The following is a 16477-nucleotide window of genomic DNA, read 5'->3' on the forward strand; positions in this document are numbered from 1 at the left end:
TTATGTGACCATTTTCATAAGCTAACCCCATACCTCCTTGCCCCGGTGGCAAAAGAGACATTTCATATCAATATGCCATTACATTTTATTTCAAATCTTAATGTTGGAAAACCTCGTCTCCTCAAAAACCATGCAGACTTCTTGTTCTAGGAGAAATGCATCTGGTCTAATTCAGAGAGTCTATCATGGACAAAGGAGTGAGATGCCACACACATCACCCAGTTCTACAGATTGCCTTCTTCTTCTACATCAATAAGCTGAAGTCATGCTGCTCAACTCCTACTTATAATAACTCACGAAGACATGGCTGAATGTTAAAAATGGAGATGGGCCAGAATTATGGGGCCAATATGCGTGAGGCAAGTGGGATTCTGAATTGGTGTAACTGGCATTTTTTTCTGTGCCCTAAATATGTATGTCACAACAACTTAACAATGTTTCCATCAGTTGTCCTAGCTACTGCCACCTGTGGGGGGACTACCTACAGTGACAGAAAAACCCATTCTGTAGGACTACACTATGGGCGTACAGCGAGCACCTTGCTATAGCACTTTCGTTGTGCTGCTGTAGCACCCATAGTAGTGTAGACGTGGCCCTAGACTTATTTACACTTGCTTATATTCACGCCCCCTTTCCAATGTGTAATGTACACTCCCCTTTACACTTTGTCTATGCTGAGGCCTATTTTAAAAAAAAATAACATCTGTAAAAACCACATCTAGACAAGAGCTATTGCAGGCATATGTATGGGTACACCAGCAAAAAACTCATGTTGCCAGGATAGCTTATTTCATTCAGGGAACTGGTTTCAGCTCTACCAGCTGAAGAATTCTTGGACCAGTATAAGCTACATCTCTGCATAGTTGTATCGGCATATGCTTTCTCGTGTAGCTGAGGCCTGAGTGTAAAGTGGCAGAAGAGAGGAGGACAGCTAGAAAAATAAGGCATAAGAATGCACTAGTTAAAGCAGTGTGCCACCTGGCACCTAGATTTATAATTTTAGACTCTGTTATTTAACACTAAATGGTTGTAAGTATGATTAAAAGGCGCTGATTCTCCTGCCACATGAACTGTTTTTACATCATGGTAATTTCATTGACTTCAATAGAGCTACTCCTTATTTATAGTGGTGTAAGTGATAAATTCTTTGGACACAAGTGTCCTAAATGAATGTAATTGTAAGGGAGCCTGAGTTCATTTAAGGGAGCCTGAGTTACACTACCTTACATATCACCTCTAAATTTGGCCTGTGGAGTTTAGATGTAGAAGCTGGGAAATCTTAGGATCTGGTCTTGGCCATCGTTTGTTAAAGAAACAAATCTAGGTAAAGAAAAGTTTTCACTGGCGATGTGATAAAGCATTATTTGGTATTCGATTCAGCTATAAATACAGACAAGCTTAGTTGAATTAATTGAAGAGTGATATATGTATAAGAATGAATTTTGAATAATTTCATACGTAATGTATGATGATGCATGTCACTTAGAACCATGGCATGCTCATATTAAAATGGTCTGTCATGTAGAATGTTTGACCATCATGACAGAGTCTGCATTCTGATAAGCCAATCCTGTGTGACTTATTGAGACCCCTGCATTTATATCTGGCTGTTTATTATAATTTATTATTATTTGCAAGGTGGAAGCACATAGAGGCCACAACTAGGGATGAAGGCTTGAGTGTGCTTGGCACTCTGTACACATAGGCTCTATCCTCAGAAGTCAGTGGAGCTACCCTGCTTTACACCAGCTGAGGATCCTAGAAGAGAGAGAATGTAGTCCCTTGGTGAAGCGGTGATAAGATATGCAGACTTAATCTGTGGTGGTGGTGAAGATTGTCTGATTGCTAATGTGTCTAGACCTCAGTGATCAAATATCTTCCCACTTTTTTCTTGCAAACAGTGATTCTTTATATTTATGAATAAGTGCTAAAATATTAATGATGTTACAAACTGCACAACGTAGCTGCTTTACACTGGTAACTGGACCCAGAACAATACAACATACCTTTTTATTTGGGGAGGGGAGAAGGATCATTGGATCAATGACTAGCTCACCAGACAAACTTTTTGTTTGCTAGTAATTAAACACAATTACTAATAGCAGTGTCTGTACTAGATGCCTAGTGAAACATGTATGCAATTTTTTTAGTCTAAGTAAATAGTGTACTAATCCATTAGCATAACAGATACAAACTCTCTCAACTGCTAACTTTTTATTTTAAAATTATTACATATATAGAACTTTTTAAAAATATGGAACATTTTAAAACAAACTGCATGCTTAAAGTACTAGGAAATGGATTTTAAACAGGGCGTAAAGTCTCTGAAAGAGAGGACTGAATGCATAGTTAAGAGTTGCAATAGGCAGCTGTGGTTTTCTTTATCACAAATCCAATTTACTTGAATAGGACTCCTATTTGGCACAACCAGACTTCAAAAAAAATGCTACACTCAATTTTACATTGATTTCAAAGTAGTCTTGGTCTCCTCTGATAGCTTGTATTAGTGTCCAATTTTTTATTAACTATTATATAATAACTATGATCGGACAATGTGTTTTATAGTTGAACACACACTTGCTACTTTCCTTTGTTTAATCCAAAGATATATGGGGAGAGCAACTCGTGTGTGTGTGTATGTTTTAAAGGAGTTGCATTTGGCTAGCTAATGGTGGTTTTTCATTGTCACCTTTTTAATACACAAGTCTACAGCATATACACAGAACTTGACTTTGTTCATAATAGCTACCAACCAAGAAGTACACTCAACTGCTCCCTGGTGTCTATTTGTGAACAAACAATTTATCATCCTTGTTTATTTCTGATTAACGACAGCTGCAGCTTTCTGGCACAACTTCAAGGTTTCTACATAGACATGTAGAAAAGCCCAAGTGTAAATCTGACAAAATCTAGCGTCTGGTTCAAGAAGAAAGAGAAACGTTTATTTGATACATATCAGCAACCATACTTTTGTAAATCATGGCTCATATACATTTACGTAACTGGATTGGAGTTTAAACAAAGTAATGAGAAATTAACTGTGTGTGTTTGAATGTTGGAGTTTAGTGTGTAGCTTTATAACCTCAGAGTCATTATGAAATCAGATGTTACGTAACTGCATACATGGCAACAAATCCATCCATGTTACCATGCCTATGCCTTGATCCTGCAAGTGACTGGAGAGAGCAGAGATTCTTTGGGGGCTTGGGCTAAGGGGCTGTTTAATTGAAGTGTAGACTTCTGCACTCTGGCTGCAGCCCGAGCTCTGGGACCCTCCCACCTCGAAGGGTGCTAGCGCCTGGCCTCCTGCCTGAACCCAGAAGTCTACACTTCAGTGAAACAGCCCCACAGCCCAAGCCCCATGAGTCTGAGTCAGCTGGCATGGACCAGCTGCAGGTTTTGAATTGCAGTGTAGACATACCCTAAGAATTTGAATCACGGTTGTTAGATTGTAACGTTGTTATATGTATTGTATGTGTGGCCATCTATGATGTTGCAAATGTCACTTTCTTGCACACCAGAGGCACTACAAAATTTATAGGAACTGAACTCCATTTCCTCCAAAAGTACAAGCACTAAGACATGGCAGCAGGTATAACAGGCCCAAGGGAGGCTAAGTCTCCCCAAACAGAATGCAGCGCACCTCCCTTTGGCAGTGCCCCGCTGGCCTGCCACCTTTGGAGTGCCGCTGCTGAAAGGGCTCCAGGGCTATGCCCCACCCAAGCTCCTCCCCGAGGCACCACTCCTCCACATCCCGCTCTTCCTCCATGGCTCCGCCCACGCTGCTCCTCTTCCCGTCCCTGCTCCGCCCTTTTCCCCCCACTGCCCACATTTCTTCACCACTTTGCCTGAGCCTGACCCTACCACTTGTGCCTCTTCGCCCCCTGAGAGGCAGAGAAGTGCAGGCGGCGGACAGGGGGGCCCCTCAGGGGAGGGGGCAGAGAGAGGCGTGGGTGGCAGGGCCGCTTGGGGGAGGGGCGGAGAGAGGCCTGAGCGGTGGTGGGAGCCCCTCAGGGGAGGGAGGCAAAGAGACGCATGAGTGGCGGGGGGAGGGGGAAGAGAGGCATGGGCAGCAGGCAGAGGGGGACTTTGGGACGCAGAGGTGTGAGCAGAGGGGTTCTGGGGGTGCAGAGGTGCAAGTGGTGGGTGGGGAGGGCCTCGGGGGAAGGGACGAAGAGGCACGAGCAGTGGGCAGGAGGGCTTTGGGGGAGGGGAGCTGAGCGGGAGTGGGGCCTGGGGTGAAGTGGAGGTGAAGCGTGGGCCGAGCCTCAGGGGGAGGAGGCCAAGTGGGGTGGCATGGTCTGGGCACCAGTGGCCCCTCCCACTTATAGGGAGCTCTGGTGCTCAGACCCAGCCTTCCCAAATGCGGGAGTCATGCGTCACCCATGCACTAACCCTTGAACTAAAAAAAACCCCACACCACTTTATTTAGATTTAGCAGTATTGAGCCAATGATACATGGTTGATCAGTTCTGATTCCATAGCCTACCTTCTGTGTATGATCACAATAACTATCCCAAACTCTTGAGTTTCACAATGCACATTTCAGACTATGATCTGTGGGTCTTCATTCTGTGCTTACTGAGGTTGCTAAACTTCACTGCGAATAAAGAGGAAGACTTTAAAAAAAAATTAACAAAATAAGACAAGCATCATAAACAAAATGTGTGATAATGTGGAGTAGTGCTTTCTTTGACGTTTTCTTAGGAAAGGTTTCATCACATGGTATTAACATGGACATCCCAGCCTCATTCCAATCCTGACTAGCACTTGGTGGAAAGCAGTTTTCCTACCTCAAATATTTTTCCCATCTTGACTTGGGTAAAAAATGTGAAGTCTCAACATTTTTCTGGAGCCAAAACACCAACATTTTGTTGGCTCAGGTCAATCAAAAGGTTTAGTTTCAAAAAAATTTGAACTGCTTTGATTTTGACCTTATTAGCTTTTAATTTTTTGTGTAATTAGCTTAAATTTTTAAATGAGAAGTTGTTTTGAATCAGCATTTTATGTCAAAACAAAAGTATTTGACTATTTCACAAACTTTTCCCCCCCAACTTTTTTTGAGTCCGGAGATCCTGCATCTGATTTGCAAACAGTTTCAGTTTTGCCAAATCACCATTTTTTCCAATGGAAAAAACAATCAGTTCTCTTCACTCCCAGTCTGATGCCCTATTCACTGGACCATACTGTCTCATGCTGGGAGCAATCGGAAGACTATTTAGGCAGTTGAGTGGGTGACAGAAGCCTCCAACTGGTTGTTGAATTCTGTGGCACATGCCATCCCTCAGTTTATCATCACTAATACTGATGTTATTGATATTGATCACTAATATTGATGCTACAATATCTAACATTTAGGTGAATAACAAATGACAAAACATGTACCAGTGTTTGAGTAAGTTACCATAGCTTCAAGATATGAGCAAACTTCATTCAGTTTTGTAAACATTTCTGTAACTGTTCAAACTCAAGTCAAGCTGGTTGTAGCAATGTGAAATGCAAGGTCAAAAGGCGAACACACTGCAAAACTTGAGCTAAGTGTTTATGTGTATGAACAAATGGCTATTTGGAATGGTTCCATTTAAAGCACACTAAATAAGGTCTGGCTGTTACAATGGTGAGTTTTTCTTTCCATCTGGTACTGTGGTAATTTTCACAGAAATTAAGAGTTGAAAAAGCCCTCATGGGCCATATTTTCAAAGTTAGGCATGTGTAATCACAGACATACACGTGTATGCACCTAACGTAAATGCTCACAGCTGATCCCATAGGTTCATTTGTCTACCCCCCAGTGCAGGAATATTCTCTTACTGTATTTACTTGCATCTTATTTAAAAAGAGAAGTAATTGGCTTTCTACCGCTTGTCTTCCGATATTGGTAAAAGCTCAAGGATCGGATGGCTAATGCAAGGAACATACATGAAATATGCAAGTGCCCTTAATTAGGTATGATCCTGGCATGTTCTTTGCATTAATCCTGGAAATGTTGGAAGGAACCCATAAGTCACTTGTCTGATTTAAGAAAATCCTTTCTTGGATAAAGAAAGCAAGAAAAAAAAGTGGAAGTGCTACAGGAATTGGTGATGACAATTCAGTAGGTGTGCCACTCTTTTTTTTCCAGATCAGTACTGCACTGTTACTCCAGACTGGTGATAGGCTGCACGGTGCTGCTGCGAGTACTGTCTTTTGAATGAAATGTAAAACCAAGGTTACCTGTTATTTTAAAGAGCCCCATGTCACTTTCCAAGAGATTAGGGGATAGTGAGCTGGGTGTCCTTACCTAATTCCAGTTCAGGTAATTACAGTCTACCTACTGAAATTCCCACTGCAGTTTAAAATCACATGAGATTCTTTTTCATTTCCTCTTCCAAACTGGTCTGTAGTATTGCTAAGTACGGTTAGACAGTTGCTGTATTTCAGTACACAGGTGGCTCAATTTCAGTAGAGGAAGTAACCCGAGTAATGCATTTTGGGAACTGTGGGGATCAGAGAATTGCCTGAATATAAGATGAGTCACTCTCTTTTGCCCACTAATAATTTGTTGTACTTTTGTTAATTCTTTTCAGTTTGTCAGTAACTTTCCAGCACTGACCCATTCAGAACTGTCTGCTATATCCAGGTGTAATCTTGCTAGGACAACACAGAGAAATCTGAGACACTTCTCTATAAATTGTCAAAAATTGTACTGTGGTAAAATCACATTGCAAGCTCATATCTAATTTGTTGTTCACTATCAGGTAGAACTTTCCAAATATATTTCTCCTGTTGAATTGTGGGATTTAAATCTCATTTTATCAATCCCTGTCCATATTTCTAACCTCTTTATCTCCTTTTATACTTCTTCCCTTCTGACAGTCTTCATCACCTCCCAATTTAGCATCATCTGTGAATTTAATTAGCAAGATGCTTACTCCTTCTACCCCACTCATTAATAAAAGCAAGCCTAACACCAATCTCTGAAGCTCCCTTCAAGATTTATACTTCCTCAATTCAATACATCGTCATTGATCAATGCACTTTAATTAAAAGTCATTGATTCAGTAGGTGCTCATATCCACTTGAAGTTTTTCTAATAAGATTTGGTGAGGCACTAAGTCAAATGCTTTTCTGAAATAAAGATGTATCTACTGCATTCTTTTCATCCACTGGAGTTATAATTCAGTCCAAAAAGGGCTCAGATTTGTCTAGAAAAACTTGTTCTTATAAAGCCATCCTATTTTTTTATTCAGTTTTATTATCCTCTAAGAACTTTAAATTATGTTAACAAATTCCTTTAGAGTATCATCCACTGTTTTACAGGGATTAAATAGTTTCCGGTTTTCAATTTATTTAATTTTCATTAACAAGAAATGTAGTGAAAAGCTGCTATTAGACTTAGGAACTGTGAATGTTGAACCAAAGTTTAAAGTGGATCAATTTATGAAGGAGAGTTCACCACTTCTGGTGGCTGCATGTTGTCATGGTTTTTATAAAATTTTAATTACTGTTCCATAAATAATGAATATCAACTAACTGCATACCATATACCAGTGGTCCCCAAACTGTGGGGCATGCCCCCTAGGGGGTCTCGGAGGAACATTTTGGAGGGCGTGGCGGGGTCTGGGCCTGCCCCCATGGGAGGTGGTGAGGGAGTGCCACCCAGCCCTGCTCTGCTCCGGCTCCAGCCCCGCTCCGAGTTACAGCCCCAGCCTTGGACCCTAGCTCCTGGCTTGGCCATGGTGCCACACCCGGCCCCAGCTGCCGTCCCTGACCGCAGCCCTACTCCTGGCCTCCCCCCCCTGCCTTGGCCCCCAACCACAGCTCCACTCTTGGCCTGGGCTCGAAACACCCCCAGCTGCAGCCCTGACCTCAGCCCATGGCTCCCGGCCCAACCACGGCTCTTGTCCCAGCCTTGGCCTCCTTACCTGTCCACACCCCTCTACCTCAGGAGCCATGACTCTATGGTGCTCCTACAGGTGGTGTTACTAAAGTAGCATAAAGAGGCACTTATGTCAATGGGAGCCAAATTTAAGTGAAGACACTTCCACAGCTAGGTTGACGCAAGGCAGCTTACGTCGACGTAACCACACAGTGTCAACCAGGTTTAAGTCACTGCTTGGAAAAGGGCGGTTTTGGCATCATACCATGAGAAATACCAACATTTTGGTTTAAAGTACATTAAAAAGAAATCTACGATATAACTGAACTATTTCAATAAATCCTATTGGTCTGGAGAATAACCATGTATTATTTGTATTATGGTAGTTTCCAGAGGTCTCACTTTGGAACCAGGCTTCTTTGTAGTAGGTGCTGTTCAAACATGTAGTTAACAAATAGTCCCTTCCCTAAAAAGCTTACATTCTGTTGTTGCACTGGCAATCTACCTCCAGTGGCAATTACTAATAAATTATCGTTTAGTGTTAACAATGTGGTTGGTGCTGCACTATGGAAAAACAGATGGTGACAATTTAGCTTCTTAAATTAATATTTCATTAGTATAGAATCATAGAAATGCAGGGATGGAAGGGACCTCAAGAGGCCATTTTGTACTTAGCCCTGTGCTGAGGCAGGAACACATATACTTAGCCCAACCTTCCCCTCCTATAATTATAAACTCACGTCTTGTGAGTGGTGTATAAGGAATGGGTTTTACATGGGCTTTGGATAATTTTTCAAATGTCCTTTTCTTCACTAACACTTTGCTTTAGGAACAAAAATATATAATTTCTACATTTCTTTTAAAGTCCATAAGGTTTGCCCCATAAGGTTTTGCACTCTCATGTTGTTAATTCCTTTCATTGTTCTGGCAGGTCCCAACTGTATTGCTGCTTACCAAAGTGGAACTTTGTCCAAACATTTCTCAAAGCTTGAGCATTAAAAAGTTTACTGGGTGAATAAATATTTGAGTTTTTACATGAAAACCACACACACGCACAAATACATATCTACTCACACACGGCTGTGTGTGTATAATACATTACACTCAAGTGTATTGGGCAGAGGAACACTATTATGACCACACTTGTAGAAATATTTTAGTTTGACTGATTTGTTACATAAACACTGAAGCCTCAAGCATTGTGTAATCACACTGCTCCGTTATAGCAGTCCCAATCTCAGCCCTAAAGCCAAAGGCGCTTTCAGTGTTTCTAAGATCCCCTCAGTTGGGGATTCTAGTTCAGCCCCTAAAATTTAAACTCAGTTGAAATTTCTTTGCTTTAAGGACTGTCTCCCTTTGTGAAAAACTAAAAAGAGAGACAAATTGCCTGCAGACCTAAGAAGTTAAAGTGCCACACAAGGTTGGACTTAAAATCCTTAGAGTTCAATGAAGTGGTGGTGCGGGGGGAGTGAGGAAAAGTAAGAAATCCAGCCTCCCATTTCAAATCCACTTGCTCGCCTTGATTTTAGGGCTCAGTCTTTGAGCCCTATGCAGAGCTGTGCTTGATGCAGGACCTGAGCTGTCCATCACCTGTGCTCTCTGGCAAGTAAGACGAATCTCCGGGCTTCTCTAACTTATGTCATCTGGTAATAGCCCTCAAGGGGACCTTATGCCCTCCAAGGAGTGCTGAAGCACAGCAGTGTTCCTGCTTCACCTCCCCCTCAGCTATGCTCCTGGCACACTCCTGATGCTGGACAAAATACTGTAGAGCTTTATGCCACTGGGGGCGCTCTCAGCTGCTCTGACTATGGGAGGCTGTGGGGCATTGGAAGGAGCAGTGGGGTGTGTCTCAAGAGGTTGGTGGTGTTTTGGCAGCTGACAGGGGTCAGGATCAAATGTGAGGTGGGGTAAGAACTAGAGGATTTGGCAGGTGTGAGAAAGTTTGGATGCAGCTGCTCATTGAAGTTTTTGGGAGAGGCAGGAAAAACTGTGGGAAAATTTCGCTGTGAGGAGAGGGTTGGGGAACTTGGATGTAGGGGAAGGGAGGTAAGTTCAGGCGCTTTGCAGAGAGTTACAAATAGACTCCTACAGGTGACCTCAACAATCCTGATCAGCTACAAGAGACATAAACCAGCCACACCCAAAGAATTAACCCAGCTGCCTGCAAGTAGACAAAGACATGGCTGTTTTCCCTCCTCCTCCCTTCCAAATTGAAAATGCTGCAGAGGGTGAAGCAACATCTATTGTTTGAACAGGCTATTGAAGATCACCCATTACAAAAGACTATAAAACTCACCTGGCCAGAGACTCCTGAGGGCTTGGCTACACTTGCGAGTTACAGCGCATTAAAGCAGCCCCAGGCGCCCTAGCTCACTACCCGTCCACACTGGTAAGGCACGTAGAGCGCTCTGACTCCAGGGCTAGAGCGGTCCTGGTACTCCACCTAGGCGAGAAGATTAACACTTGGTGCACATTGGCTGAAACGCCTGGGTGTCAGTGTGAACAAGGTGTTGCATTACTGCGCTCTGATCAGCCTCCGGAAACGTCCCATAAGTCAAGTGGCCACTCTTGTCATTGTTTTGGAATCACTGCAGGCATGCCGATATGCCCTTTGAAAGCTCTGTTTCTGACAGCTGGCATGCTTATCTGCTCTGAGACAAAGCAACCATTACTGTGGAATGCTGTGCGTGAGAGAGGCGGCAGGGGGGGTAGGGGGGTCTGTTGCTGTCTGAACTTACAAGACAGCATGCTGACATGCTCTCAGCCCCCCAAAAACCCACTCTCTTCCCCCCACAAACACATAACACACTCCCTGTCACACTCCACCCCCACCCCCGCTCATTTGAAAAGCACGTTGCAGCCACTTGCATGCTGGGATAGCTACCACAATGCACTGCTCTCTGTGGCCCTTGCAAGAGCTGCTAATGTGGCCACGCCAGTACGCTTGCAGCTGTTAGTGTGATAAGATTGCAGCGCTTTCCCTACTGTGCTCTACGAAGGCTGGTTTAACTCAAAGTGCTCTACATCTGCAAGTGTAGCCATGCCCTGAGAGAGATCAGGAAGCATGAAATAACATGGACAATCACACATTTGATGCACTCCCATCATGTACAGCAAAATCTATGTCTAAGAAGGGAATTTTGATGCCAATTCTTTTTTTCTATGGGATTTTCCCCAACAAGGTGTTGCAAAAATCAGGACAGAATTGTTCCCTCAGTTACGGATTTAAAACATTTAAAATAATTTTTCCATAAAGTATCAGATATTGCCTGCACCAGAGCCATGATATGGATCTGACATGGAAAAACCCCTCTTATATAATATTTCATATGCAAGTGGACTTAGGACGGATGTATTTAAATACTAATATTCAGAGGCACTGACTTCGTGATTTCCCAGGGGGTGTGATATCCCTGCTCCACCCCAGGCCCCACCCTCACCCCTTGCCCTAAACCCCCACTCCACTCCTGCTCCCTTCTGCCTCCTCCCCTGAGCACGCCCTGCCCCCGCTCCTCCCTTTCCCCCTGAGCACCTCCTCCATGTCACTGAACAGCTGGTCACTGGCGGGTGGGCGGCGCTGTGGGGGAGAATCTGTTTGAAGGGGTCCATCAGCAGGCTGGAGGCACTTGGGGGAAGGGGGAGGAGTTGATCAGCATGGCAGCTGAGCACCCAATTTACCCCCCCACAACATAATGTGGAGTAAATTGAAAAGAGAGACTCTGTTAGGGAAAGTTTCCAATCAGCATGTGTTTCCCTGTTTCTGCCAACTCTGTATCCAGTTACTACCATTACTTCATTAGGATTTAGATTTAAATCTGAGGTGCCTTGAATCAAAATGAATGCTTGTGTGCACCACTCTCTTCCAATACTACTTTTTTATTAGAGTGAACATTGAGAGGGGATTAGTTACTGCTCTGAATATGCAGTATCCAAGGGAGTGTTGTGACAATGGAATGCTTATTGGATTTATGGCCTATGGACTATTATCCTTAAATGTTGAGCAAAGCCTAAAAATTCACTTAAATTAAGTTATGCTAAGGAAAGCCCAGTGCATGCTGGGAACTTTGCTATGAGAACTGGGCTTTGTATAGATGTTCTGAGATTGTGTTCAAGGCACTTTGTTTATGAATATTGTTTGGGTTAAAAAGACTATTAAACTCTGGTAAGGATTGCTCTGGACAGGCTGGGTACTTTTCCGGGGACAGAAATGCAGGAAGGAGACTTCATTTTCTCTATTTGTTTTGTGTCCTCCCATTTCTTGGCTTCTCTTTGTTTTCTGCTTCAGTTAGGGCCCAGGAAGTGTAATGCCTACAGTGCCTGGTATTTCTTGGGCTTAAACACCATACCCTAAATAATCCTGGATTTGAATTTTGTTTACACAACTGATGCTGCCTCATGTGGCTGCAGCTACCAGAAGGGAGGGAGGAAACTTAGTCCAGGAACTGACTTCGCACCTGTGATACAGCCTTCCAACTTGACTGACGTACTAGTGACACCGCCTGCCCAAGGAAAGAATCACAAAGCTGACACCAAAAAGAACAGGAGTACTTGTGGCACCTTAGAGACTAACAAATTTATTAGAGCATAAGCTTTCGTGGGCTACAACCCACTTCTTCGGATGCATATAGAGTGAAACATATATTGAGGAGATATATATACACACATACAGAGAGCATGAACAGGTGGGAGTTGTCTTACCAACTCTGAGAGGCCAATTAAGTAAGAGAAAAAAAACTTTTGAAGTGATAATCAAGATAGCTCAGTACAGACAGTTTGCTAAGAAGCAAGTGTGAAAATACTTACAAGGGGAGATAGATTCAATGTTTGTAATGGCTCAGCCATTCCCAGTCTTTATTTAATCCTGAGTTGATTGTGTCTGTCACTCCATTACTGTAAGAAGGAGCACCTATTTCCTTTCCTGCTTTCCTTTCCCTGTCTCCTACTGGTCTCTCTCCTTTTTTAATCTGTGATTGGTTGGAGAAAACCACTTGACAAAGCTAGCAGGTTTATGAGTGAACTGTTTATCATTCCTGTCAGAAATGGTCTAGTTATTATGGAGTCCTGCCTTGAGTGCAGGGGACTAGACTAGATGACCTACTGAGGTCCCTTCCATTCCTACATTTCACTGAGTGTTCCAGTTAACATTCCCATTGTAACCCTTCTGCAAGTCAGAGTTGGCAGCAACAAGGGCTGGGTTCAGTATCTAGGGGTTCCTTTTCAACAATACAACATAAAACCGGCTCGAGCCTCAACCCAGTGACCTGGGACAATTACACACCACCCGCTGGGCGCCTCTAAGAGGCAATACTTCCCCTCTCGCGAGCACAAAGTCTGAGTGTAGCAAAAACTTTTAATAAAAGGAGGGAAGTAACTTGGCATTATTTGGGGGAAACATGCAAACAGGGTTCACAAACAAACCATGAGCAAATGACCCACCCCCAAGTAAGTTGGGCAGAGTCCTTTTCCACTCAGGTCCAGCAACCCAAAAGCCACTTTCACATGCCCATCCCTTCTCTGCTCCCCGCTCAGAGCTGCTGTCCTTGGTCTGTGCAGCCTCAGAGTTCAGAGGTGCATCTGCAGAGTTCACCTCCCGCCCTGGGTGGAGGTGGGGTAAGGAGGCACCTTTCTTGCTCTGCTGCTCGGGCACTCACTCGCTGGCCACTCACTACACCTCTCCGCCAACCACCTTGCTGGCCTCTCACCAAAATGTCTTCAGGGCCCACCATTTAACACAGCTATCAGTGATTTCAGCTCTCAGTGATGTCAGCTGTTAGTGGGGGAGCCTCACTGCTAGTGCACACTGGGCAGTTTCTTACATCAGAGGCACTGTCCCAAAGCAGGTCATACTTAGACCTAGGTATCAGTCATTTCAGCTCTGCAGCAAGTAACAAGACTCTCAATTGAGTCTAAATTAGCTCTGTTATTACACATTGGACAGAGCGAGAGAGAGAGAAAGGGTCAAATGGTGTCTGGGACCCTTCGGCAGGGCCCACACCACCAGGCACTAGAACCTGTCCCCACCCTCTCTCTACTCACTTGGCTTTGGAACCCATGTCCCCTGCCTAGTGAGTGCCCTTTAGTTGTGGGTGAGTCCCTCAAGTGGGACATGCCAAGTACAGTTCTTGTGTCCTTGAGTAATGCTGCCCTTAATTCCCTTTATTACGCCTGCCCCAAAACCAAGGAGACTGGGGATCCCACACCAGCCAAAAGTGACCATTTGGGCAAGCAATCCCTTCATGCTGAGCACCTAGGCAGGGGTGTGTGCCCATTCAAATGAGATTAGCTAATGAAGTCCTCTTCCACAGCTCATCATTAGATGTCAGGGAGAGCTCATTCAGACTCTGCTTACATCATCTTCAAGAAAAAGGGTCAGGAAAGGAAAAGCTGGTTTTGCAACTTGGTTGCATCCCTGACCACTTGGCTAATAGCCATTGAGGGACTTACCATCCAGGAGCTTATCTAATTCTTTTTGGAACCCAGTTATACCTTTGGTCTTCCCAGCATCCCCTCTGGCAATGAGTTCCACAGGTTGTCAGGGGATAAAAAACACTTCTGCAAATTGTTCATTGGTATCCATAAGGAGGTATATACTTTATTTTTTTTTAAATGTACACACCACTGAGAGTTTTGGATTTTAAAATACAACAAAACTAGTAAGTAGCTTGTACATATTTCTGTGCAGTCAAGTTTTTACTCCAGCAGTAGCAAATACTAAGTATTAGCTGAGTACAAAAAAAAGCAGCTCTATAGACATAAATGATAATACAAAAGTTGCCATGCAGCTCCTAACATAAAAAATAAGAAGCAAAGAAAAATAGCTTACGTCTTTTTGTAAAATTGTGATTATGGAACATGTCCTAAAACTGGTCTGGGGTTACAGCCCAGAACAGGGAGTCAGGTACCTGGATTCTATTCCTAGTTCTGCAGCTGACTCTGTGACCAAGCACATCACGTTGCTTCTCTGTGCCTCATATTGCAAACCAGTAACCTAGGAATACTACTGGCTACCGCTTTTGCAAACTCCTCCGAAATCTTCCAAAAAAGGCTCTATAAAAGTATATCATTCCTTGATTTCCTCTCTCCGCCCAGGATATTTTTCTGGATTTATCTCTTGAGACTGCTGCAGCTTTTATAAAGAGCTGCAGACTTCACAAATATTGCTATATACTATGCAATGTGAAAGGATTCCAAACCTTTTATAGCAATATGTTCATGACTGCTCATACCTCAGCGTGAAGTGTGTTTTAAAAGCTTCTTACATTCCACAATACTTTGCAATTTGCAGGCATAGTACACAGGTCACTTGTAATATTTCGTAACAATTAGATTCTCTACAATGAGCAATATTCACTTCCTTCTCTTCTGTAACTTCAATCCTTTCTCTTACATTTCCTCCCCAACCACGATCTGTTAGCATCTGTGCTAACCTCATGTGGTTTGAAAAGTCCTCAGGCGAGGGACTTTATCTTTCTATACGTTCATAAAGCACCAGTAACACCTACAGCACTATATAAAGAATGATACTCATAATACTTTTTTCCACTAGAAGGCATTTGAAATAAAGCAAACAAAAGGAAAAATAACACACTGAGGGCAGGATTTTCAGAAGAGCTCAGTGATGGCTTAAGTCTGGGAAACTGCTCCCACTCAATGGGAAAACTCCCACTGATGTCAATGGGACCAGAATGAGGGCAGTGTTGAGTGCTTTAGAACATCTCACCCTAAAACTTGAAAGGATAAATAGGTGAAGAAGCTGAAATTGGTTAGTTCAAAAGATTTTTGCAGATATTTGAGTAGGGAAAAGCAAACCTGGGAAATAATGAAAGATGATTGAAACGGCTCAAAGATTTCTTGGTGATGAATACATCAGCACATTGTAGCATAAAAAAAATTCTCTAACCAGATGACTGTCAAGAAATCACACGCACCTCATTAACTCCTGACTATCTTCACTGGCTCTTGTGCTGCAGTAAGATAAATAAGTATCAGAAATATTGTTCAGGGAGGAAAGACAGTATGGTCTAAATTAAAAATATTTACCTGGAACACATGCTTTGGGGACCCATGTGTATATAAAATGGGAGTTTGGAGTGGTTTGTTAAATCCTATCACTCTGAGACCCTCATATTCCTCATGCAGCGTTCACTGGTCAACAGCAGTGGATGCTTCAAAACTAGGAGTGCTTCGAATCCACACTGCACTGAGGTCAGAACTGAGTTAGCTATAGTAGAGCCATGTATAGAACATGGCTGTCGCTAGCAGTGTGGAGCAGAATGTTTTTCTGACAACCACTCTAGGAAATCCCCCAAGTGTAGATTTATATTTTTTGCGCAGGTGGTGTTCGAGCCTGTCTACACGACAAATACAAATGAGTTGTGGGATTAGACTACAATAGAGGTATAAACATAGCGTAGATTGAGCCTAGGGAACAGTTTAATAAAATTTCTCAGACCAAAAATCTCTGCCCACAATTGTCTGGAAAACTGGGCTCAAATCTTGCTAGTAACAGCCTTGTTTATACATCATTGTAGCTGGTATGGGTATAATCACAGAGTGCCCAGAGTCTAGCCTGGCATAAGCTAAATTTGTGACGTGAACCTTGTTAACAGAACACGTCAA

This window comes from Terrapene carolina, unplaced genomic scaffold (genome assembly GCF_002925995.2).
Source record: "Terrapene carolina triunguis isolate 2854851 unplaced genomic scaffold, T_m_triunguis-2.0 Scaffold85, whole genome shotgun sequence".
Lineage (NCBI taxonomy): Eukaryota > Metazoa > Chordata > Testudines > Emydidae > Terrapene > Terrapene triunguis.